Below are 27521 nucleotides of genomic sequence, written 5' to 3'. Positions count from 1 at the left end.
TCATCTCACTTTGTCATCTTGTTACATCAGCCTGCCACTCCAGCTTGGTGCACCAGCTCGTTCTTTTGCTTGTTTTCCTTAGGAGGCAACAGGAAATGAAGCTGGAACTTTCTATGTGATAGGCAGGTGCCCAGCTGCTTGAGTCACATCCACTTCCTTAGTCCTGGTTCTTATGTTTAGGTCTTTGATCCATTTTGATGTAATTTTTGTATATGGTGTGCAATAGAGTTATTTTTTCATTTTTTGCATATGGATATCCAATTCTCATAGCACCATTAGTTGAAAGGACTATTATTTCCCACTTGAGTGGACTTGGCAGCCTTGTCAAATATCAATTAACCATAAAAGTGAGGGTCTATTTCTGAACTCTCCATTCAATTAAAATTTTCAATACATCTATCCTTGGCCTAGTACCATGCTGTTTTGAACACTGTAGCTTTGTAATAAGCTTTAAGTTCAGGAGATGTCAGTCCTCCAACTTGAATCTTCCCTTTCAGGATGTTTTTGTATATTTTGAACCTCTTACCCATCCAAATAAATTCTGTAATTGGATTTCCATTTCTTCAAATGTGGCTGTTGGAATTTTGTTTAGGATTGCATTGAACCTGTAAACTATTTTGGGTAGAATTGACATCCTAGTGATATTTAGTCTTCAAATCCATTAACATGGAATGTCCTTCCATTTTTTAGGTCTTCTTTGATTTCTTTTACCAATGTTTTGTCATTTTCTCCTTACAAATCCTTTACAACCTTCACTAGACTTATTCCTAGACATTTGATTCTTTTAGTTGCTATTGTAAATGGATTTTTTTCTTGATTTCCTTTTCAGAGTGCCCATTTCTGTTGTATAGGAACACCACTGATTTTTGTGTGTTGATGTTCTACTTCTTCACTTCCCTGAATTCATTTTATTAGCTCTAATAGCTTTGTTGTAGTTTTTTGGGACTATCTATATATAATATCATATCATCTGCAAATAGTAAAATTTTACTTCTTTTCCAATATGGAAGCATCAATTTATTTATTTTTCTTGCCTAACTGCTTTGACTAGAACTCCCAGTACAGTGTTGAATAACAGTGGTGACAGTGGGCATCCTTCTTTTGTTTCAGATCTTAGAGGGAAAGCTTTCAGTCTTCCACCATTAATTATGATATTAACAGAGGGGTTTTCATATATGTCATTTATCATGTTTAGAAAGTTTCTTTCTATTCCTATTCTTCTAAGTGCTTTTATCAAGAGGGGATTCTGTATTTTTTCAAATGCCTATTCTGTATCATTGGAGTAGATCATATAGATTTTTCTTTGGTACTGTTAATGTGGCATATTACATTAATTGTTTCTCTTATGTATAACCTCCTTTGCACCTATGAAAAAACCTACTTGATCATGGTGTATAATTCTTTTAATGTGCTGTTGGTTTATAATTGCAAGTATTTTGAGGATTTTTGCATCTATACTCAGAAGATAAATTCATTGGTAAATTTCTTTTATTGTAGTATTTTTTCTGGCTTTTGGAATTAGGGTGATATTGGCCTCATAAAATGAGATACATAGTGTATCCTCCTCTTCAAATTTTTAAAAAATATTTGAGCAGGATTGGTATAAATTCTTCTGGGAATATTTGGTAGAATCACCTATGAAGCCATCTGTTTTGGGCTTTTTTTGCTAGGGGTTTTTGATTACTCATTCAATATCTTTACTTTTAGTTGGTCAGTTCAGGTCTTCTATTTCTTCTAGAGTAAGTGTATTTCTTCTAGAGTAAGTGTGTTTCTAGGAATTTGTCCATTTCATCTAGGCTGTCTAATTTGTTGGCATACATTTATTCATAGTATCCTCTTATGATCCTTCTCATTTCTGTGGGGTCAGTAATAGATACTCCCTCTCATTTCTCATTTTATTTTTTTGCATCTTATCTCTTATTTTCTTTGTTAGTTTAGCTAAGCAGTTGTAAATTTTATAGATCTTTTCAAAGAATCAAGTTTTGGCTTAATTAATTCTCTTTATTGCTTTTTTCGTCCAAATTTCATTTATTTCTGCTTTAATATTTGTTATTTCTTTCCTCTAGCTTGCTTTATAATTAGTTAGCTGTTCTTCTAGTTCCTCCAGGTGTGCAGTTAGGTCTTTGATTTTATCTCTTTCTTCTTTTTAAATTTTATGTCTTTAGGACTATTATTTTCCCTCTCAACACTGCTTTCACTGTGTTTTGAGTATAGCATGGAGCTGTGTAAAATGACAGGTTCCCACCAAACTGAGAGGGATAAATCAGAGCAAAGAATGACTCAGAAAAGTCCAGCTTTATGAGCAAGTGAGTGTTTGATAGGAGGCTTGTGTGGGGAAGCTCTTCACATGGTCACCTGAAGATACATATTGATTTGCCAAGCAATTTCTTTTTTGATCCACTGATTAAGAGTATGTTTTTTAACTTCCATATATTTTTGGATTTTCCAGTTGTTGATTTCAAGCTTCATTCCATTATGATCAGAGAAGGTGGATTTTATAATTTCAATCTTTTAAAATTTATTGAGGTATGCTTTGTGACCCAACATGTGGTCTACCCTGGAGAATGATCCATGTGCACTTGAGAAGAATGTATAGTCTGCTGTTTATAGGTGCAGTGTTCTATATATGTCTGTTGGATCTAGTTCATTTATCATATTATTCAAGTTCTCTGTTTCCTTCTTGGTCTTCTGTCTAGATGTTCACTCTAGTGTTGAAAGTGGTGCATTGAGGCCTCCAACTATTTTTGTAGGTACATCTATTTCTCCCTTCTGTTTTACCAGTATTGCCTTATGTGCATATATATTTATGATTGTTATTTCCTCTTGATGAATTGCCCACTTATTAGTATATGATGACTTTCCTTGTCTCTAATAACAGCTTTGCTCTTACAGTCTATTTCATCCAATACATGTACAGCTATTCTAGGGTTTTTAAATGGCTACTGAATGTGTGGAATATCTTTTTCCAGCCTTTCACTTTCAATCTATTTTATCTTGATTCTCTTTTAGAGAGCATATAGATAGCTCATATTTTCTTATCCATTCTGCCATTCTCTATCTTTTGATTGGTGAGTTTAATGCATTCACATTCAGTGTTATTATTGTAAAGGCAGTTCTTGCCTCACCCATTTTGACCTTTGGGTTTTATCTGTCATATCATGTTTTCACCACTCGTTTTACACTTTTAGTTACTTTTACTGCTATAATCTTCATTTCTAGACTCTCTTCCAAGCCTTTCTCTCCGGTCCTTTCTTTTCAGGCTGTAGCACTCCCTTTAGTATTTCCTGCAAAGCTTATCTCTTGGTTACAAAGTCTCTCAGTTTCTGTTTGTGAATGTTCTCATTTCTGAAAGACAGTCTTACTGGATATAAGATTCTTGGCTGGCAGTTTTTCTCTTGCAGTATCTTAAACATATACAACTGCCTTCTTTTTTATTTTTATTTTTTATTAAATTGTCATTTTTAAACAATATGTACATAGATCACAAAAAATGTTACGTTAAAAATATAAGAGGTTCCCACATACCCCACCCCCCACTCCTCCTACATCAACAACCTCTTTCATCATTGTGGCACATTCATTATATTTGGTGAATACATTTTGGAGCACTGCTACAATGCATGGATCATAGTTTACATTGTAGTTTACACTCTCCCTCAGTATATTCAGTGGGTCATGGCAGGATATATAATGTCCAGCATCTGTCCCTGCAGTATTATTTAGGACAGCTCCAAGTCCTTTATATAGAGGTGGAGTGGACATCACCAACCCAGGGTCCACAGGATGGAGGAATAAATTATGGATTAGAGTGAACTTACTGGATTCTACTATAGAACCATTGTGACTGGTAATGGAAGAAACTGTAACATTGATCTGGAGAAAGTGGCCAAGTTAGTTGCTGAAGGCAGGGAGAGGGAAGAAGAAATGAGATGTGGGGGCATTTTTGGGACTTGGAGCACTTTCGTTTGAGGCTTTGTTTACCACAGCAGTTAATGAAATCTGCCTGAGGCCTGAATAAGCATAACCCCTGTAATGATCTCCCAACTCACTTTGAAATCTCTTAGCTATAAGAAGTCTTTTTAATTCAATGTGTTTCACCCTTTTGGTCATGGTCTTTTTCCAAATATATAGCTGCTTAGTCCTTGGTAATAATCTCTTGGTGCCAGGGAAGCAAATCCCTGGGAATCATGTCCCATGTCAGGGGTGAAAGTAGTGAGTTTATTTGCTGAGTTCTCCTTAGAGAGAGACCACATTTGAGTAACAAAATGGTTTTCAGAAAAAATCCTTTACACACTAATTATAATTTGCTGTTTCATTTTCATAGGAATAAGGCTCATAACTAAAAGTTTTAAGATTGAGGGCTTCAACTATAGGCTTGTTTTCTTTTATTAAGTATATCCTATGGAGAGTTTTGCTGTTTTATTTGAGATAGTAGCAGGATTTCTCCAGGATGGAATTTTAATATTTTGTTAGCTACTGTATGGGTCTCTACCTATTGAGAAAATAATACCTGTGACAACATGAACACATTCATGTCCTATAGACATATGCTTTAGTTGCATTTTCCCCCATATATCACCCCACTATCAACATTCTGTACTACTGACATATCTTTGTTATAGAGCCTTGGCCACCCCAGCATTCACTGAATTATATAGTCACCTATTTTATTTTCTAGCTGTCCTTCTAACATCATGGATGGCCCAAGATTTCCTCTTTCAACCATGTTCACACTCACAGCTCAGCGCTGTTAATTGAACTCATATTACTGCACCACCATCACCTCTGTCCATTTTCAACCATTACAATCAACATAATTATAAACTCTGTCACACTGAGGAGCATAAATTCCAAAGCCCACTGACAAGGCACCGAAGTCCTGAGCTAACCTGCCCTGGCTTTATTGTGGCGATGTCTCCAGAACTCTCAGGAGGCTGCTATTAGGAGTAGTATCTACTTTGACTGTCAATGAGATCCTGCTGAGATGTGCATAAACATAACCTCTGGAATGACCTCCTGGCTCAATTTGAAATCTCTTCACCATATAAACTTATTTGTCTTTACCTTTTCCCCATTTTGGTTAAGATATTTTTCCAGTTGCCTTGCTAGTTGGTGCTTGTTGGTAATTCCTTGGTGCTAGAAAGTCTCATCCCTGGGGGTCATTTCCCACACTGGAAGGAAGATAATGTATTTATATGTTGAGTTTGGCTTAGAGAGAGGCCACATTGGGGCAACAAGGAGACTCTCAGGAGGCAATTCTTAGGCATCATATAATACTAGGCAAGGTTTCCATTTCAGGTTTAAAGGTTCATAAGCACAGTCATCAATATCAAGGGCCCATCAATGAACCATCCTCCTTCACTAGTCATTGTCTCTGTACTTGGAGGATTCTTGGGGTTTCATTACAGAATGTGACAGAGCTCCCCAGGATGGGAATTTGATATTCTTTCAGTTACTGTGTGAATGTGCACCCCTTGTGGATATGTGAGGATCTATATCAGAACTCTAAATTAAATTCCATTGGTCAGTATGTCTACCATTGTGCCAATACAATGCAGTTTGACCACTGTAGCTTTGTAGTATGTTTTAAAGTAATGTACTGTTATTCCTCTGATTTCATTTTTCTCTTTCAATATGTCTCTTGGTTATTTGGGGTCTCCTGCCCTTCCAAATGAATTTCATATTTACTTTTTCCAGTTCAGTAAACAATGCTGTGGTTATTTTTATTGGGATTGCATTAAATCTGGAAATCAGTTTGTGTAGGATAGACATCTTAATGAAGTTTATTCTTCCTGTCTGTGAACAGGTAATCTTCTTCCATTTATTTAAGTCTTCTTTGATTTTCTTTAACAGTGTTGTGTAGTTTTCTGCATATAAGTCATTTACAACTTTAATTAAATTTATTCCCAGGTATTTGATTTTTTTAGTTGCTATTGTAAATGGGACTTTAAATTTTCCTTCTCTGATTGCTCATTATTGGTGTACAGAGATGCTACTGATTTTTTCACATTGGTCTTTTAACCTGTGACTTTACTGAAAACATTTCTAGGCTCTTGGAACTTTGTTGTAGATTTCTCAGTGCTTTCTATGTATAGGATCATGTCATCTGCAAAATTTTTTCCTTACCTAAGTGCTCAAACAAGTACTTCTAACACAATGTTAAATAGGAGCAGTGATAGTGGGCATCCTTGTCTTGTTCTTGATCTTAGAGGGATAACTTTTAAGATTTCACCATTTTATATGATGTTAGTTGTGGGTTTTTCATATATACATCCTTTATTATTTTGAGGTAGTTTCCTTCTAACCCTCTTTTGTAGTTTTTATCAGGAAAGTGAGCTGTATTTTGTCAAATGCTTTTTATGCCTCTATAATCAAGTGATTTTTCTCGTTTAATCTGTTTATGTGGTGTGTAACATTGATTTCCTTATGTTGAAACATTATTGCATACCAGGGATGAAACCCACTTGCCTATGGTGTATAATTCTTTGGATATGCTGTTGAATATGATTAGGAAGTATTTCATTGAGTATTTTAGCATCTAGGTTCATTGGAAAGAATAGTCTGTAATGAACCTTTCTTGTGGCATCTTTGGCTTTGGTATTAGGGCAATATTGGCATCAAAGAATGAGTTAGGAAATGATCCTTCTACTTTAATTTTTAAAAATAATTTAAGCAGGATTGGTGTTAGTTCTTTCTGGAATGTTCTGTAGAATTCACCCATGAAGCCATCTGTACCTGGGCTCTTCTTTAGTTGTAAGGTTTTTGATGCTGGTTTCTATATCATCTGGTCTGTTGAGTTGACCAAATTCTTCTTCCATCAATGTAGACTTCTTGTATGTTTCTAGGAATCTGTCAATTTCCTCTAAATTATCTATGTTGTTGGCATAGAATTTTTCAAATTATCCTCTTATGATACTCTTTATTTCTGTGGGGTCAGTGGTGAGATCCCCTTCCTATTTTCCCATTTTGTGTATTTGCATCTTCTCTCTTTTTTTATTAGTCTAGCTAAGGGTTTGTGAATTGTTTTGGTCTTCTTGAAGAACCAGCTTTTGGTTTTGTTTATTTTTTCTAGTGCTTTCTTATTTTCTATTGCATTTAGTTCTGCTCTAATCTTTGTTATGTTTTTCTTACTACTTCCTTTGGGTTTGGTTTGTTGTTCTTTTTCTAATTCCTCAAGGTGTGCAGTTAGGTCACTGATTTTAGTTCTTTCTCCTTTTTTGATATATGCATTTATGGCTATGAATATCCCTCTCAGTACAGCTTCTGCTGCATCCCATAGGCTTTGATATGTTGTGTTGTCATTTTCATTGGTTTCAAGGTTATTACTGATTTCTTTAGAGTTTTCCTCCTTGAACCTCTGTTTGTCTAAGAGTGTATTATTTAACTTCCATATCTTTGTGCCTAGGCTGTTTTTTTGGCCCTTACTGATTTTCAGCCCATTCCATTGTAGTCAGAGAAATTACTTTGCATAATTTCAATCTTTCTGAATTCATTGAATGTTGTTCTGTGATCTAGAATGTGGTCTATCTTCAAGAATGATCCATGTGCAGTCTCTTGAGAAGAATGTATATCCTGCTATATTTGAAAGTAATATTCTGCATATGTCTATTAGATCCAGATACACTAATGCATTATTCAAAAACTTTGCTTCTTTATTGATTCTCTGTTGGGATGTTCTGTCTAATAGCTGTGCTGTGGCTAAAATTTGAAGCTCCATTTCCCCAAAACAGGGGAAGAGGAGATGGTTCACCAATGATTTCAGCTATTGATTGGTGGATTCACCTGGCTAGAGTATACCCAAAGAACAGCTAAAGTTTGAACCTGTCCAGGTCAGAAAGAGGCCAGTGGCTGCCATTTTGAATCTGCCCCTGGCATTAGGGGAAGCAGGGCTGACCAGAAATCACAGTGAGAGTAAGAACTGGTTTCTTTAACCCAGACTGACTGGCAGCCCTAGCCTAGGCATCAGCCCCACCTCCTCTGGCAGGGAGGAGGTGGGCAGGTCCTCTGCACCAGCCTATCCAGGTACCTGCAGGTACAGTTGGCTGGCACAGACTGAATAATTGGAAGACTATCAGGGCGACTACAGTCATCTTGGACCTGCACTGCATAGTCTGTTGTCCACACTTGCATCTCCATTGCCACCCCAGGCAGTGGAGAAAGGAGTATGAAGCTTCATCAGTCTCTCTGGGCAACTAAAGTCTAGGCTTGCATGACTTGGATTATTCCACACAACTGTGACTCTGTCCCTACCCGTGGCAAAGGAGAAAGTTGGGAGATGCTTCATTGGTCCCTGGTGCAATGAGGGCAGCCTGAGTCTCTGCAGCTCACCAATTATATCCTTGGCTCCTACTGCACAACCTGCAAAAGAGAAAGGGCAGGAAGCCCTAAAGAGAAGCACTGTACCCAGAACAAATGCTCTAGTAAGCCAGATGCCAAGAAAGCAACAAAAAATTATGATCCACACCAAGAGACAGGAAGCTATGGCCCAGTTAAAGGAACAGGATAAGCCTCCAGATAACATAAGGGAATTGAGACAACTAATCATACATGTTCAAATAAATCTCCTTAATAAATTCAATAGGATGGCTAAAGAGAGTAAGGATATTAAGAAGACATTGGATGGGCACAAAAAAGAATTTGAAAGCATGCATAGAAAAATAGCAGATCTTCTGGGAATAAGAAGTGCAGTAAATGAAATTTTAAAACATTGGAATCATATAATAGCTAATTTGAGAAGGCAGAAGAAAGGATTGGTGATGTTGAAGAAATGGCCTCTGAAAGTGAACATACAAAAGAACAGATTAGGAAAAGAATGGAAAAAATTGAACAAGATCCCAGGGAGTTAAATGACAGCAAAAGGTGTGCAAATATACATGTCATGCACATCCCAGGAGAAGAAAAGGGAAAAGGGATGGAAGGAATATTTGAAGAAATAACGTAGAAAATTTCCCAACCCTATCGAAGGACATAGATATCCATGTCCAAGAAGCACAAAGTTGCCCATCCAAAAAAATCAGAATATACCAACTCTGAGACACATACTCATCAGAATGTCAAATGCCAAAGACAAAGAGAGAATTCTGAGAGCAGCAAGAGAAAAGCAATGCATAACATATAAGGGATACCCAATAAGATTAAGTGCTGGTTTCTCACTAGAATCCATGAATGCAAAAAGACAGTGATGTGATATATTTAAGATACAACAAGAAAAAAACTTCCAGCTAAGAATTTTATATCCAGAAAGATTGTCTTTCAAAAATGAGGGCGAGTTTAGAATGTTCACAGATAGAAACTGAGAGAATTTCTTTTTTTGTCTTTATTTTTTAGTGTTACATTAAAAAAATATGAGGTCCCCATATACCCCACACCCCCTCACCCCACTCCTCCCCCCATAGCAACAATCTCCTCCATCATCATGAGACATTCATTGCATTTGGTGAATACATCTCTGAGCACCACTGCACCTCATGGTCAATGGTCCACATCATAGCCCACACTCTCCCACAGTCCACCTACCGGGCCATGGGAGAACATACAATGTCTGGTAACTGTCCCTGTAGCACCAGTTGCCCTCATGCACACCTGAGCAGTCCCAGAGACAGATAAGTAGATACAACCCCAGGTATTGGTTCTTCTGAGGGCTACAGAGACTGGAGAATTTCTAAGAGATCAGATTTTCAGGAAATTCAAAGGGCATGCTAGAGTCTGAAAATAAAAGAAAGGAGAAAGAAACCTAGAAGAGAGTCTAGAAATGAAGAATACATCAATAAAAGTAACTAAAAGTGTCAAAGCAGTGGTGAGAATAAAATATGACAGATAAAACTCAAATAGTCAGGAATAAACTTAACCAATGATGTAAAGCACTTGTTTTCAGAAAACTGCAACTCAGTGTTAAAAGAAATTTAAAACAGGCCTAAATAACTGGAAGAAGATTCCATGCTCATGGATTGGAAGACTAAATATCATTAAGATGTCAGTTTTATTCGAATTGATATAGAGATGTAATGCAATCCCTATAAAAATTCCACCAGCAATTTTAAAATTGAAAACATGATTATCAAATTTATCTGGAAGGGTAATGGGTCCTGAATAGCAAAGAACATCTTAAAAAGGAAAAGCAAACTCTCTTCTCTAGACTTTAAATTATATTACCTAGTTATAGTAGTAAAAACAGTATGGTACTGGCATAAAGACCAACATATAGATAAATGGAACCAAACTCATGGTTTAGAAACAAACCATCACATGTACGGTCAAGTAATTTTTGACTAGTCTGTTAAACCCACACAGCATGGGCAGAACAGTCCATTCAAAAAATGGTGTTGGAAGAACTGGATATCAATGACCAAAGAAGGAAAGAGGATCCCTATCTCACACCTCATCCAAAAATTAACACAAAATGTATCAAAAACATAAAAATAAAAGCAAGAACCATAAAGCTTTTGAAGAAATTGTAGGAAAATAGCTTCAAGATCTGGTGGTAGGTGGTGGGTTCTTAAAGGAGATAAGAGGAGGACTGAGATGGACTACTGATGTTTAATGTATGTAGACGTTTTAATAAGTTTTACTGTAAAAGTGTGGAAATGTATAGAATGGATGGAACACATAGTATCAGCTAGTTCATAAATGGGGATATGGCTGAAAATGGTAGTCTAGGTATGTAAATGCCAACTAGCAGAGTACTAGAGAATATTCTAGGAACAGAATAGCCCAGTAAACCAAAAGGTGGATGAAAATTGTGGTTGATGGTATAGATGCAAGAGTGTCCTTTGTTAGCTAAAACAAATGTACGTCAGTATTGCAGGGTGGTGGGAATATGGAGAAGCATGGGAAAGATACAACTGGAGTGACCTATGGACTGTGGTTAGCAGTAATAATATAATATTCTTGCATCTATGAGAAAGATGTACTGTGTTGATAATGGAGCATTACAGAAAATGTGTGCCAAATGTACACTATGGATGTGGTAACAATCAGATGATAATATCTTATCTGTAACAAATATTACACCCCAGTGTGTTGTGTTGATAGAGGTGTGTTGTTTGGGAATTCTGCACATGTGCATGATTGTTTTATAAGTTTACAACTTCTGTCATAAAAATATACATTTAAAAAATAATCATAGTTTGGGTTTGGGGAAAAATAAACCAAATATAAGACAAGAAAAATAAGCCAAATAAGATAAGGTAAGGACTATAATTTGTAGTAAGATTTTGACAATATTCTTTCATAATTTGTAACAATTTTCTCACAACAATGCACAATGTCGTTGGAGCATTAATGTATGGGAACCCTGTATGATGTTATGCATGTTTGCTTTCTAAGTGCACAACTTTTACTATACACTTATTGTTTATGTATGTTTAGGTATTTTTGATATAAAGATAATAATAATGAGGTTGGGGGGAGTACTTTGGTTAGTAGTAATATTTTGACAATGATCTTTAATCGTTAGTTAAAAAGGTTTAATAACAAGGCAAGGTATTGGAGGTAGGGTGAAGTGCGAGAATCCTGTATGATGTTATATATATTTGTTTTGTAAGTTCACAACTATTAATGTTCCCTTATTGCTTATTTATGTTTATGTATTAATCATATACTTCAATAAATTTTAAAAAATACTGAAAAAATCACTTGACCATAGATGTGAGGTTCTGTTTCTGAACCATCAGTTTGGTTCCATTGGTCTTTGTGTCTCTCTTTATGCCAGTGCCATGCTGTGTTTAACTGTAGCTAGGTAATATGACTTAAAGTGCACTAGTGAGAGTCCTCCAACTACACTCTTCCTTTTTAAGACATTTCTGTCTATTCAGGTCCCTGTACCCTTCCCAATAGATTTGATAATTGTGTTTTCCATTTGTTTAAATACGCTGGTGGAATTATTATCAGGATTGCACTAAACTGCATAACAGTTTTGGTAGAATTGACTTATTAATGATATTTAACCTTCCAATTCATGAGCATGGAATGTTCTTCCAATTATTTAGGTTTTTAAAATTTCATTTAGCAATACATTGTAGTTTTCTGAATATAGATGCTTTACATCCTTGGTTAAGTATTTGATTCTTTTAGTTGCTATTGTAAATTGAGTTTATTTCCTCCTCTGATTTTGCATTACTAGTGTATATAAACACCACTGATTTTTGCATATTGATCTTTATCCTGACACTATACTGAAATAGTTTATTATGTCTAGCAGCTTTTTTGTAGATTTTTCAGGACTTTCTAGGTATAGGATCATATAATCTGTGAATAGTAAAAGTTTTACTTCTTCCTTTCTGATTTGGATGCCTTTTATTTCTTTCTCTTGCCTGATTGTTCTATCTGGAGCCTTTCCAACTATGTTGTCACTGTGGTGACAGTAGGCATTCTCTTCTATTTTCTGATATCAACAGGAAAGTTTTCAGTCTTTCATCACTGAGTACAATGTTAGTTTTGGGTTTTAAAATTTTTATTTATTTATTTTTTCTCTCTTTTTTAATGTTACATTAAAAAAAATAAGAGGTCTCCAAATACCCCCACCCCCCTCACCCCACTCCTTCCACATCAACAAGGTCTTTCATCATCATCATTGGACAGTGAAGTATGTCAAGCCTTCAACATTGTTGCAAGTATCTCTAAATATGGTCCTTCAAGTAATGAAGATTACTTGTCACTGTGGGTGCTGTGGGGAGGGGGAGACAGGTATCAAATAGATGAAATCTGGGTAACTGTGGGGCAATGGAAGTGTGATGTAGGTTTTTCATATATGGCACTTACCATGTTGAGAAAGTTTCTTTCAATTCTTAACTTTTGTAGTATTTTTACCCAGAAAGGATGCTGTCAAATGTCTTTTCTGCATCAATTGATATGATCATGTGATTTTTCTTCTGTGATTTATTAATATGGTGTATTATACTGATTGATTTTCTTGTGTTGGACAACCCTTGAATACCTGGTTTAAAACCCATTTGATCATGATGAATAATTTTTTTAATGTGTTGTTGATTTCAATTAGCAAGTATTTTGTTGAGGAATTTTGCATCCTTATTTATTAGGTAAATGGGTCTGTAATACTCTTTTTTTCATAATATCTTTATCTGTCTTTGGTATTAGGGTGATATTGGCTTCATGGAATGAATTTGGTATTGTCCCTTCTTGTTCAATTTTTTGGAAGGACTTGGGTAAGATTGGTAGTAAATCTTTGAAATCTGGTTAGAACTCACATGTGAAACCATCTGGTCCTGGACTTTCATTTGGGGGAGCTGTTGGATGACTGTTTCAATCTCTTTACCTGTGATTCATTTGTTGAGGTCTTCTGTTTCTTCAGTGTAGGTTTTTTCTACCTTCCTAGGAATTTTTCCATTTCATCTACATTTTCTGCTTTTTTGGGGGTGTGCAATTTTTCACAGTATCCTTTTAGGATCTCAGTCTAGCTAAGGTTTCTCGATGTTTTCAATCTTCTCAAAGAACAAACTTTTGGTTTTGTTAATTCTCTCTATTGTAGTTTTTGTTCTCAAGTTCATGTATATTTGTTCTGATCTTTTTATTTCATTCCTTCTAGTTGCTTTGGTATTAGTTTGCTGTTCTTTTTCTAGTGCCTCCAGCTTTATAGTTATGTCATAGATTTTATCTCTTTCTTTTTTTTAATGTAGGTATTCAGGGCTATAAATTTCCCTCTCAGCCCTGCCTTCACAGCATTCCAGTTTCTGTTATGTTGTGTTCTCATTTTCATTTGTCACAAAACGCTTATTGATTTCTCTTACAATTTCTTAATTGGCCTATTGATTATTTGAGTGTGTTTCTTAATATCCAATATGCTTGTGAAATTTCCCTTTTTCTGTTTTTTGTTGATTTCCAAATTCATTCCGTTATGATCAGAAAAGCGTTTTGTACAATTTTGAACTTGTTGAATTTATTGAGATTTGCTTTGTGACACAACATATGATCTATGCTGGAGAAAGTTCCATAAGCCCATGAAAGGAATATATATCCCACTGTTTCGGCATGCAATATTCCGTATGTGTCTATTAGGGTTAGTCCATTTATATTATTCAAGCTCTCTTTCTTTATTTATCCTCTGCCCAGATGTTCTATCCAAAGCTTAGAGTGGTGTATTGAAGTCTCCAAATTTTATTGTAGGGATACCTATTTCTCCCTTCATTTTGCCGGGGTTTGCCTCATGTATCTTGGGGTATCATTGTTAGGTGTGTAAACATTTATGATTGTTATTTCTTCCTAGTGATTTGCCCCTTTTATTAATATATAATTACCTTCCTTGTCTCTAATAAAGTTTGGCTTTTAAAGTCTATTTCACTGATATAAGTATAGGTAATACAGCTTTTTAAAAATTGAATGTATGGAATATCTTTTTTGAGCTTTCACTTTCAATCTGTAGGTATTCTTGTGTCTAAGGTGGGGCTCTTGTAGACCCAACATAGAGATGGCTCATATTTTATCCATTCTGCCAGTCTGTGTCTTTTGATTGGGGAGTTCAATCAATTAATATTCAATGTTATTTCTGTAAAGGCAATTCTTTTTTTAAAATACTTTTTTAATTTTTAATTTTTTTCTTCTTTATTTTCTTTTAAAAATGACATAAAAAAAATATGAGGTCCCCATATACCCCCCAACCCTGTAAGCCACTCCTCCTACATCAACAACCTCTTCCATCATTATGGCACATTCACTGCACCTGGTGAATACATTTTGGAGCACTGCTGCAGCATGTGAACAGTGGTCTACACTGTAGTCTACACTCTCCCCCATTCCACCCAGTGGGCCATGGTAGGATACACAATGTCCAGCATCTGTTCCTGCAGCACCACACAGGACAACTCCAAATCCTGAAATTGCGCTCACATCATATCTCTTCTTCCCTCTCCCTACCCTCAGCAGCTACCGTGTCCACTTTCTCCACATCAGTACTACAATTTCTTCCCTTACGAATCACAATAGTTCCCCAGCAGAACACCAGTAAGTCCACTCTAATCTACATTCTATTCCCCCATCCTGTGGACCCTGGAATGGTTAAGTCCAATCCCCCTCTATATCAAGAAGGGTCTTAAATTCCTCATGGATGATGGATGCAATTCTCCTGCTTGCAGTTGTAGGCACTCTTGGCTCCCTGGTGTGGTGGTTGATCTTCTTCAACTAGCTTTTAGCTGGCCATAGTAAGTCCAATAAACCAGAAGGTAAGAGTTGCAAGTCTGCTGAGGCTCAGGGCCTGGTGGTCACATGGACAGTCCAGAGATTCAGGTCTCCTCAGTGTACATCAACCCAAACACCAACCACAGGTCTGGTAAAAGTAACATAAGAGGCATGTGTGGAAAGGTCATATCTGAGTCCAACTCCATCACAATCAGGAACACAAATTCCAAAGTAGGGGCAATTGACATGGCACTGAACTCCAGAGCCATCTGCCATGACCATAGAACATGTGGGTCTCTGTAGCCCTCAGGACAACCAGTACTTGGGTTTTTATCTACTTTGGAGGTCTCTGGTACCCTGCTGAAGCATGCATAAGCATTGCCCCTCTGATGACCACCTGATTCTTTCTTGGAGACTCATAGCCATATAAACTCATTTGTCCTTTCCATTTCCTCCTTTTATCCAAGGTCAAAAAGCAGTGTTTTTTTTGGGGGGGGTTGAGAGATTATTTTATTTTTATTTCTTTTCCCCCAACAGTTACAGGCACCTAAATTAAAATATAACAAGTAAAGATGACCTGTTTTCTCATTACAATCTTTTTTTTAAATTCATTTTTAAAAAATATTACATTCAAAAAATATGAGGTCCCATTCAACCCCACCGCCCCCACCCCCCACTCTCCCCACAGCAACACTCTCTCCCATCATCATGACACATCCATTGCATTTGGTAAGTACATCTCTGGGTATCGCTGCACCTCATGGTCCATGGCCACATCATAGCCCATACTCTCCCACGTTCCATCCAGTGGGCCCTGGGGGGATCTACAATGTCCTGTAATTGTCCATGAGGCACCACCCAGGACAACTCCAAGTCCTGAAAACACCTCCACAACTCATCTCTTCTTCCCATTCCCCACACCCAGCAGCCACCATGGCCACTTTTCCCACACCAATGCCACATTTTCTCTGTGGACCTTGGATTGGTTGTGTCCATTGCACATCTATGTCAAGAGGGGGCTTAGATTCCATATGGATACTGGATGCAATCCTCCTGCTTTCAGTTGTAGGCACTCTAGGCTCCATGGTGTGGTGGTTGACATTCTTCAACTGCATGTTAGCTGAGTGGGGTAAGTCCAATAAATCAGAGTGTAGGAGTTGAAGTCTGTTGAGGTTCAGGGCGTGGCTATCATATTGTCAGTCCAGAGATTCAAATCCCCTAGATATATCTTAAACCCCAGCACCAACTACAATTCCAGTAAAGTAGCATGAAAGGCTTGTGAAAAGAGATCCCATCTGAGTCCAGCTCCATCACGCAGAAACACCAGCTCCAAAGAAGGGCCAACTGACATGGCAGTGAACTCCATCTGCCATGACCATAGAACCCATTGGTCTCTTTAGCCCTCAAAAGAACCAATACCTGGGGTTGTATCTACTTTATCTGTCTCTGAGACTCTGCTCAGGTGTGCATAAGGGCAATCCTTCTGAAAACCTCCAGACTCTTTTTTAGAGACTCATAGCCATATAAACTCATTTCTCCTTTCCATTTCCCCCTTACATTAGGTCAAACAGCATTTTAAACTCCTGTTATTACATGTAGACAGGGATATTCTGCTGGTTCGTGTTGAACCTTTAATTCAAGGTCATTTTCTAGTTCTAGAAATATCAGCTGGTATTTCGTAGTGATCCCTCGGTGCCAGGGAGACTCATCCCCGGTTGTCATGTCCCATGCTGGGGGGAATGCATTGCATTTACATGCTGAGTTTAGCTTCGAGACTGGCCACATTTGAGTAACATGAAGGCTGTCAGGAGGAAACTCCCAGGCACAGTGCTGCTCTAGGCCTTGTTCTTATTTCAGGCATATAGGCTCACAAGCATAGTCATTAGTATCAGGGGCTCACTGTTGGACCCTCATTTCTTCCTGGTCCTTACCATTGCACCTGGGGGACTGCCACTGCTCCCCTAGGGACCATGACAGAGCACCCCCAGCCAGGAACCCAGTACTCCCCCCAGCTGTTGTTTTTAATTGTTTCCACTATGAGTATATCCAAACATTACCATGCACCCTGGACATATGCCCTGTATGACTCCCTGTCAACCATATGTCGCCTGTCAATAACATCCCATACCAGTATTCCTCCGCTGCCATTGTTGAACCACTCTGTGATCCAAAACTTCCGCCAGCTCATCATAGATTCCACCCCTGCAGACGTCGGCTCACATCTTTCTTCCACCCCCTGATTTCCTGTAAGCCTATCTTCCAGTCTCTAGCTCTCTGAGGCAGCTTGCTTATTTCATATCATTGAAGTCATGTAGTATTTGTCCTTCAATGCCTGGGTTGCTTCACTCAACATAAGGTTCTCAAGATTCATCCATGTTATCACGTGTGTTTGTAGTGTATTTGTTCTTAAAGCCGAGTAGTATTCCACTGTATGTATATACCACATTTTATTGATCCACTCATCTGTTGATGGGCACTTGGGTTGATTCCAACTTTTGGCGATAGTGAACAATGCTGCTATGAACACTGGTGTACATATATCGGTTTGTGTCCTTGTTTTCAGTTCTGCTGGGTATATACCCAGCAATGGTATAAAAAGCAGTTTTTAACACCTGATATTACATGCAGGCTGAGATATTTTGCTGGTCTGAGTTGACCCTTTTATTCAAGGTCTTTCTCTAGTTACATCATCAGCTGGTGCTTGTAGTAATTCCTCGGAGCCAGGGAGGCTTATCCCCGGGAGTTCTGACCCATGCTGGGTGGAAGGTAGTGCATTTACAAGCTGAGTTTGGCTTAGAGAGTGGCCACATTTGAGCAACATGGACGCTCTCAGGAGGTAACTCTTAGGCACCCTGCAGCTCTAGGCCTAGATCATATTTCAGGCACACAGGCTCATAATCAGAGTCATCAGTATCAAGGGCTCATTTTGCCACTGCACTTGGGGGATTGTTGCTCTTCCATTGGGGAATGTGATAGAGCTCCCCTGGCTAGGAACTCAGCACTCTCTCAGATGTCGTTTTTAACTGAAATCACTATGAAAATATCCAAACATTTTTATGTACCCTATGTACATGCCCTGGAGAACTCCCTCCCAACCATGTGCAACCTATCAATAACAGCCCATAACAGTGTTCCTCCCTGCCATAGTTGAACCTCTCTGTAGTCCAAAACTTCTTTAAAAAGGAAGCCTAATATATTGCCAGGTTCCATTAATAGTAAAATGGAATATAGTGATGGGTTTAAAGGTTAGATATAGAATACATAGTAACTTAGAAAAATTAAATAAAGGAAAAATAAATTGGGGTATCAAAATATGAAAAAAATTAGAAGGCATTTTTTTTTTGACATTTTGCCTTTCATCACTGTCATAGGTGTTGCCCTCTGTGTACATTGGCAAAGCAATTTCTTCCATTTCTTCCTCAGTGTCTACATACTTTCTCATTTTTCCTAATTATAAGTTTTGTCTTCACATAGGTATTAGATCACAGTAATTCACATATACAATATATGGTATCCCCACATATCTAATATCAAGCCCTTTGTCCCTTCCCCAGCAATGATCTTTTTACATGTTCAAATTATATTTGCTGCAGCTGATGTACAGATATTGAAACAATAGTTTTCAAACATGGTTCCATTTGGGTTTACATAATGGTTTATATTTTTGACTATATAATTTTCTGAATTTTTAGTTATGTTTTATATTATGGCTTGCATTTTAGTGTATAGAGTTTTTTACATTTTTAGTGTAATTTAACATGTCCTATATCCATGATTGCATGATCTTGTGGAACATTTCTATTGCCCTACAGTCACACTGATTCCATCTATTTAACAGCTCTTTCTGCCTCCCCTCAGGTCCCATCCACGACCATCAATCTTCATTACTTGAAGGACCATATTCAGAGATACTTGCAACAATGTTGAGGCTTGGCATACTTGACTGCCCTAACCCATTGGGAGCCACCAATTTTCTCGAGACATACAATTCCCTCTGTTTGAGGACATCAGTCCTCCCCAGGATGTGGGTATATCTTCACTCACATTGTATGGGTCTCCACCCAATGATATAACCCACTATGACAAAATGAGCACTACACACTCTCTAGAAGCTTGCCCTGTTTCAGATGCCCCCTTCTGTATTATATTTGCTTAAGAGTTTTCTCTGCTTTATACTTTCAACCACATACCTGACAATCTACTATGTTCAAAATTTTCCCCCACCTTCCCCCAAAACTCTTGGGACATCTGACCCATCCTCCCAATCCTAGCTCCCCACAAGCCCACAAAGCCCCATCCAAAGGTAACCCTATGCACCCATTTTATCCCTTCCCTGTACAAGTACTTACCTCCAGCTTACCATAGATTTCACCCATGTAGGTGTCAGCTCGCAACCTTCCTCTACCTCCCAACTTCCTTTAAGTTTATCATCCAGTCTCTAGCTCTCTCAGACAGCTTGGTTTACTTATTTCATATCATTGAGGTTATGAACTATTTGTTCTTTAATGCCTGGGTTGCTTCACTGAACAAAAGTTTCTTAAGATTCATCCATGTTATCACATGTGTTTGTACTGTATTTGTTCTTATAGCTGAGTGGTATTCCATTGTATGTATATACCACATTTTATTTATCTATTCAACTCTTCATGGCCATTTGGGTTGATTCCAACTTTTGGCAATAGTGAATAGTGCTGCTATGAACATTGGTGTGCATATATCAATTTGTGTCCTTTTCACTTCTACTGGGTATATACACAGCACTGGAATTACTGGGTCATATGACAAATCTATTGCCAGTTATTTGAATAACCACCAAACTGCCCTCCAGAATGGCTGGATCCTTGTGCATTCCCACCAGCAGTGGATGAGTGTTCTCATTCCTCCACAGCCTTTCCAATAATTGTAGTCTTCTGATGTTTTCACAGCTGCCAGGCTTATGTGAGTAAGATGGTATTGTATTGTTTTGATTTGCATTTCCCTAATAGCTAGGGATTTTGAGCATTTTTCATGTGCTTTGTACCCATTTGTATTTCTTCTTTGGAAAAGTGTCTGTTGAAATCTTTTTCCCATTTTTTAAATGGGCTGTTTGTCCTTTTATTTTCGAGACATAGGAGTCCTATATATATGCAGGATATAAATCTCCTGTCAGATATATGATTACCAAATATTATCACACATTGCATAGGCTCCCTTTTCAAATTCTAGACAAACTCCTTTGATGTGCAGAAGGCTTTAATTTTGAGGAAGTCCCATTTATGTATTTGTTCTTTTGCTACTTGTGCTTTGTGTGTACATTTCAGGAAGCAATTTACTATTACAACGTCCTGTAGTTGCTTCCCTACATTGCTTTCCATAGTCTTTATTGTCTTGACATTTACATTTAGGTCTTTGATCCATCTTGAGTTGATTTTTGTATAAGGTGTGAGTTGGTAATCCTCTTTCATTCTTTTACATATGGATATCCAGTTCTCCAGGCACCATTTGTTGAAGAGGCCATTCTCTCCCAGTTGAGAGTGTTTGGTGGCCTTGCCAAATACCATACGGCTGTATATATGGGGATCTATATCAGAATTCTCAATTAGGTTCCATTGGTCAGTGTGTCTATCCTTGTGGCAATACCATGCTGATTTTTTGAAATCTGATTCCTCCAATTTCATTTTTCTTTTTCAATATGTCTTTGGCTATTTGGGGTCTCTTTCCTTTCCAAATAAATTTCATAGTTAGTTTCTCTACTTCATTAAAGAATGCTGTGTTGATTTTTAATGGATTGCATTGAATCTGTAGATCAGTTTTGATAGGATAGATGTATTAATAATATGTAGTGTTCCTATCCATATACAGGCAATATTCTTCCATTTATCTAGGTCTTCTTTGATTTCCTTGAAAAGTGTTGCGTAGTTTTCTGTGTATAAGTCTTTTACATATTTAGTTAAATTTATTCCCATGTATTTGATTTTTAATTTACTATTGTACATGTTATTTAATTCCTGATTTCCTCCTCAGATTGTGCATTTTTGATGTATAGAAATGCTACTGATTTTTGTGCATTGATCTTGTAATCTGCGAATTTACTGAGCTCATTTATAAGTTCAAGAAACTTTGTTGTAGACTTCTCATGTTTTTCTACGTGTAGGGTCTTATCATCTGCAAACAGTGAAATTTTGAGTTCTTCCTTTCAAATTTTGATGCCTCAGTGCTTGAGCAAGTACTTCTAAGTCTATTTTAAATAGAAGGCATGATAATGGGCATCCTCGTCTTGTTCCTGATCTTAGAGGGAAAATTTTTAGGATTTTACCATTGCAAATGATGTTAGCTGTGGGTTTTTCATATATACTCTTTATTATATTCAATAAGTTTCCTTCTATTCTGATCTTTTTTAGTGTTTTTATCAAGAAAGGGTGCTGTGTTTTGTCAAATGTTTGTTCTGCATCTATAGATATGATCATGAGATTTCTTTTCCTTCAATCAATTTATATTCTGTATTACATTAATTTATTTTCTTATGTTGAACCATCCTTGCATATAGGAATGAATCCCACTTGATCATGGTGTGTAATTTGTTTAATGTGTTGTTGAATACAATTAACAGATATTTTGTTGAGGATTTTCACATCTAGGTTCATTAGAGAGATTGTTCTGTAATTTTTCTTTTTTTTGGTGTCTTTGTTAGACTTTGGTACTTGAGTAAGGTTGGTATCATAAAATGAGTTAGGCAATATTCCTTCTGTTTCAATTTTTTGGAAGAGTTTAAGCAACATTGGTGTTAGTTCTTTCCAGAATGTTTGGTAGAATTCACCTGTGAAATCTTCTGGCCCAGGTGTCTTCTTAGGTGGGATGGTTTTAATGACTGATTCTATCTCTTTACATGTGATTGGTTTGTTGAGATCATCAATTTCCTCTTTTGTCAATGTAGGCTGCTTATGTGTTTCTAGGAATTTGTCCATTTCCTCTAAATTGCCCTTCTTATGGCATATAGTTTTTCAAAGTATTCTCTTCTGATAGTCTCTATTTCCATGGGGTCAGTGGTGATATATCCTTTCTTATTTCTCATTTTGTGCATTTGCATCTTCTCTCTTTTTTTCTTTGTTAATCTAACTAAGGGTTTGTCAATTTTATTGATCTTTCCAAAGAACAAGCTTTTGGTTTTGTTTATTTTTTCAAGTGCTTTCTTATTTTCTATTTCCTTTAGTTCTGCTCTGATCTTTGTTATTTCTTTCTTTCTTCGTCCTTTGGGGTTAGTTTGTTGCTTTTTTAAAAATAATTTCTCCATGTGTGCAGTTAGTTCATCAATTTTAACTCTTTCCTCTTTTTTAATGTATGAATTTATGGCTATAAATTTCCCTCTCAAACTGCTTTTGCTGCATCCAATAAGTTTGGATATGTTGTGTTATCATTTTCATTAGTTTCAAGATAGTTATTATTTTTTTTGAGATTTCCTCCTTGATCCACTGTTTTCTAAGAGTGTGTTGTTTACCTTCCAAATCTTGGGGCCAAATCTGGGTCTCTGGCCCTTGCAGATTTCCAGCTTCACTCCACTGTGGTCAGTGATATTATTTTGTATGATTTCAGTCTTTCTGAATTCATTGAGACTTATTCTGTGGCCTAGCATGTGTTCTGTCTTGGAGAATGATCCATGTGCACTTGAGAGGAATGTATATTCTGCTGTTTTTGGGTGTAATGTTCAGTATATGTCTATTAGGTCCAGCTCCACTAATATATTGTTCAAAATTTTTGTTTCTTTATTCATTGTCTTTTGAGATGTTCTGTCCAAAGTTGATAGTGGTGTATTAAAGTCCATCACAATAGTTGTAGTGTCATGTATTCCTTCACTTAGTTTTTCCAGTTTTTGCCTCATGTATTTGTAGGCAACCTTGTTAGGAGCATAAATATTTATGATTGTTCTTTCTTCTTGAAAATTTATCCCTGTCCCTAATATGTAGTGTCCATCTTTGTCTCACAATTGTTTTGCATTTAAAGTCTATTTGTCTGATATTTATATAGCTACTCCTGCCATTTTTTTGTTGTTGTTTGCTTGTAAGATTGTTTTCCAGCCATTCACTTTCAACCTCCTTGAATCCCTGGGTCTGAGATGTATTTCTAGTAGACAGCTCATAGATGGGTCATATTTCCTTATCCAATCTTCCAACCTGAATCTCTTGACAGGGTAGTTTAATCCATTGACATTCAAGGAATTACTTATATTAGCCATATTTCCTTTGGATTTGTGTTTGATTTTTTTTCAGGTTTTGTTTTTTTAGTTGCTCTTACACTCTCTTCCAACTCTGTCTCTCTCGTTTTTTTCTTTCTTCCTGCAGAACTCCCTTTAGCATTTTTTGAAAGGTAGGTTTCTTGTTGGCATACTCTCTTAGTTTCTGTTTATCTGTCAATATTTTGAAGTCTCCATCCTTTTTGTATGCTAGCTTTGCTGGATAGAGTATTCTTGGTTGGAATTTTTTTTCTTTTAGTACCTTGCCTATGTCATACCACTTCTTTCTTGCCTCCATGGTTTCAGATGAGAAATCAGCACTTAATCTTATGGAACCTCCTTTGTATGTGATGGTTCTCTTTTTTCTTGCTGCTTTTAGTATTTTCTCTTTGTTTTGAGCATTGAATAATTTGACAAGTATATGTCTTGGGGCAGACCTGTAAGTATTTATGGTGTTTGGGGTGCATTGTGCTTCCTGGACATCTACATCCATCTCTCTCAATAGGTTTGGGCAGTTTTCAGCTGTTATTTCCTCCAACACCTCTTCTGTCCCCTTTCCCTTCTCCTTCTGGGATGCCTATAATGCATAAGTTTTCATGTTTTGCAATGTCATTCAAGTCCCTAAGTCCCTGCTGGCTTTGTCTATCTTTTTATCGATCAGTTCTACTATCTGTTTGATTTCAGATGTACTGTCTTCCACATCACTAATTCTCTCCTCTGCATCTTCGATTCTGCTGTCATTAGCTGTGAGTGTATTTTTGATTTCTTGAATTATGCTATTCATCACCATCTTTTCCATTATCTTTTTGGGTATGATTGCAATTTCTTCTGTATTCTCTCCAAGTGTTATCTTCATATTCTTAATCTCTTCCTTCACTTCATCGAACTGGTCCCTAATATATGTTTTGAGATCTTTAATTACTTGTTTGATGTTCTGTTCCTTTTCCTGGTTTTTAGTTTGTTTGTTGCATTGGGGCATGTTTTCCTGATTATTGGTTTGTTTTGTAGTTTTTTGTTGCTGTCTTGTCATTTTATCTTGACAGGTTTAATCAGTTCCTTAGCTTCTTTGTCTAGTTTGGGTTTTAATTAGTTGGTTTTTTTTTTCATGAGTGTTAAGTCTTCTTTTTGTCACTTTGTTATTCTTATTCTATTTCCTTGTGTTGCCTAAGTCCAGTTGAAGAAAAATATTAGGGCCAAAGAAAGCAAAAGGAATAAGAAAAGAAAATGAATAATAGTAGTATTGATAGTACATATTAACAGAGGAACCATGTGAGATCCAGGAGAATGGATATTAGACTCATGTAAGTTATGTGGAATTATAATAGTAAGAAAAGTAGAGTACATATACTGAGACAGTAAACTGAATATGGGGAGGAATATGTGTGAATTAAAAGGCCAGTGTGTTCAGGAGAGAGGGAAAGAGAAAAGAAAGGACTATCATATAAAGAGTGAAGACAGAAAACAGAACAAAGGCATTAGAAATAAAAAGTCAGAAAAATAGTGGGGAAACAGAGAGGTGTAATATAAGAGAAACAATAAATAATGGAGGATAAAAAGTTATAGAGGAAAGGGGATGATGTTGGTGGCCAAAATTAATACACACAGAAAAGCAGAAATGGAGGATGAGGAAATACAGCAAATGTGAAACACTCCTTGCAGCACCTAATATAAAAAGTATAAAAAAAGGAAGTTTAAAAGAAAAAAAAGGGATAAAATGGAGGGGAGAAGCAAGCAAGAAAAAGAAAAAGAGAAAAATAGAAAAAAGAAGGAAAAAAGGGCCTTGGGGGGATAAAGAGGAAATAAAACATGAACACAAACCAACATAACACCAGACAAAGTTTCAAGCAAGGAATCCTCTTTGCAATTAAGTAAAACTCTTAGGGATCTGATATTCCCCCTTTCTCCCTTCCTCACTTCTCTCTCTCCCAGGGAAGCAGAAAAGCTGCCTGAGATGTCCAGTAGGAGATTCAATTGGGTACTTGTTGAACCAGCTCTGCACAGAAAACAATGACTCTTAATTTCCAGAGAGAGAGCACCCACACCTCACCAGGAACACCGTGTATGCTATTGGAAGCTTGCAAAGCACCTTCTACAGTCCCTCTCCTTTAGGTGTGCTATGAGAGGGCTTGTTGATTTTCTGACTCCACCTTCTCCCAGGCCAAGTTTCTTATCCCAGGGTATTTAGGTGAATTGGGCTTTCTCAGAAGATTCACCATTCCTTTCTTCCCACACTCTCCCCAACAAGCTATATGTTTCCAAGTGGAAAAAAAAAAAAGAAAAAAAAAGGGGGGAGGAATACCAAAAAAATTGAACCTGTATTAGACAGACTTCCCTATTGCACCCCCCACCAAACCCCTCCCACCCACAGAATCAGTCCAAAACTGGAGGGCTAGGGCAATCCTGGACCTCTGGGAGCAGTGGACTAGGAAAGGGAAGTCCAGGACTCTGCAGACCCAGTGTACATAGGTCCATGGAACATGGACTATGGGGGATCAGGGGACATGGACCTGGGGACCATGCATCCCTGGACCATGGCACCCAGGAACACCACCTCACAACTGACAGTTCACAGGGAACACTGTGGTTGCCAGCCCCAGGGGGAAGGATCCCACCAGCCCACAGCTTCCAACCTCTGCACTTGTAAGCTGCTATTTTACCTTTAGCAAGCACCAACTACATCACTGTTTCTCCAAATCGATGTCCATACACCCTCCCAAAGGAAGTTTTAATTTCACCCCTTTTGACCTTTGGTTTTTACCTGTCATATATTTCCACCACTTTTCTTGACACTTTTAGTTAGTTTTACTAATATAATCTTAATTTTCAGACACTCATCCCTGCCTCTCCTGGTCTTTTCTTTTCAGGCTGTAGGACTCCCTTTAATATTTCCTGAATAGCCAGTCTCTTGGTTACAACTTTCTGTTTCTGTTTATCAATTAGTATTCTAAACTCTCCTTCATTTTTGAAAGACAATTTTTCTGGATGTAAGATTCTTGGCTGGCAGGTTTTCTCTTGTAGTATCTTAAATAAATCATACCACTGCCTTCTTGCCTCCATGGCTTCTGATGAGAAATTGGCACTTAATCTTATTAGGTATCCCTTATATATTATACATCACTTTTCTCTTGCTGCACTCAGAATTCTCCCTTTTGTCTTTGGCATTTGAAATTCTGGTTAGTTTGTGTTTCAGAGTTTGTCTATTCTGATTTATTCAGATGTGAGTATCTTGTGAATCTTGGACACAGATACTTATGTTCTTCAATAGGGCTGGGAACTTTTCTACCATTATTTCTTCAAATATTTTTTCTGCCCCTTTTCCCATCTCTTCTTCTGAGACTCCTGTGATATGTATGTTTTCATCTCTCTTGCCATAATTTCTTTCCCTGAGATCTTGTTCATTATTTTCTATTCTTTTCTTCATCTGTTCCTCTGTATGTTTGCTTTCAAAGGCCATGTCTTCAACTCCAAGATCTTTCCTTCTGCCTCCTCAAATCTACTGTTATATGCCTCCAGTCTCTTTTTAATTTTATTTATTTTACCTTTCATTCCCATTAGATCTGCTATTTTTCTATGTGTGCTTTCAAATTCTTCTTTCTGCCCACCAGTGTCTTAATATCCTTAATCTCTTTAGCTGTATCCTTGTATTTATTAAGGAGATTTGTTTGAGCCTCTATGATTAGGTTACTTAACTCCTTTATGTCATCTGGAGGCTTGTCTTATTCCTTTAAATAGGCCATATCTTCCTGTTTCTTAGTGTGGATAGTGATTTTTTGTTGTTGTCTTGGCATCTCGCTTACTAGATGTATTTATTCCTGGTGTAGTTTCTCTCTTTAGGGCTTTCTTGCCATTTCTCCCTTGCTAATTGTGTAGTAGGAGCTGAGGATATAAATGGTACTGTAAGCTGTGGAGGTTGAGCTTCCCACATTGCCCCATTAACCAGTGAAGCTTCTTCCACCTTTCTCCTCTGCCAGGAGTATGGACCGAGCTGCCACCTTGTATAATAATCCAAGTATTGCAGGCAAAAATCATTTGTAGTTTCCTAGAAAGACTAATGAAGTTTCTCACCCCTTCCTCCCCTGCCTGTGGCAAGGATGAAGCTGCAGGTGTGGGCAACAATCTGTGTTGTGCAAGTCCAAAATGACCATGGTTGTTCACATAGACTGATTTAGCACTGGCCTCCCTCCCT

This window comes from Dasypus novemcinctus, chromosome X (genome assembly GCF_030445035.2).
Source record: "Dasypus novemcinctus isolate mDasNov1 chromosome X, mDasNov1.1.hap2, whole genome shotgun sequence".
NCBI classification, from domain to species: Eukaryota; Metazoa; Chordata; class Mammalia; order Cingulata; family Dasypodidae; genus Dasypus; species Dasypus novemcinctus.
This window is presented reverse-complemented; position numbering follows the sequence as displayed.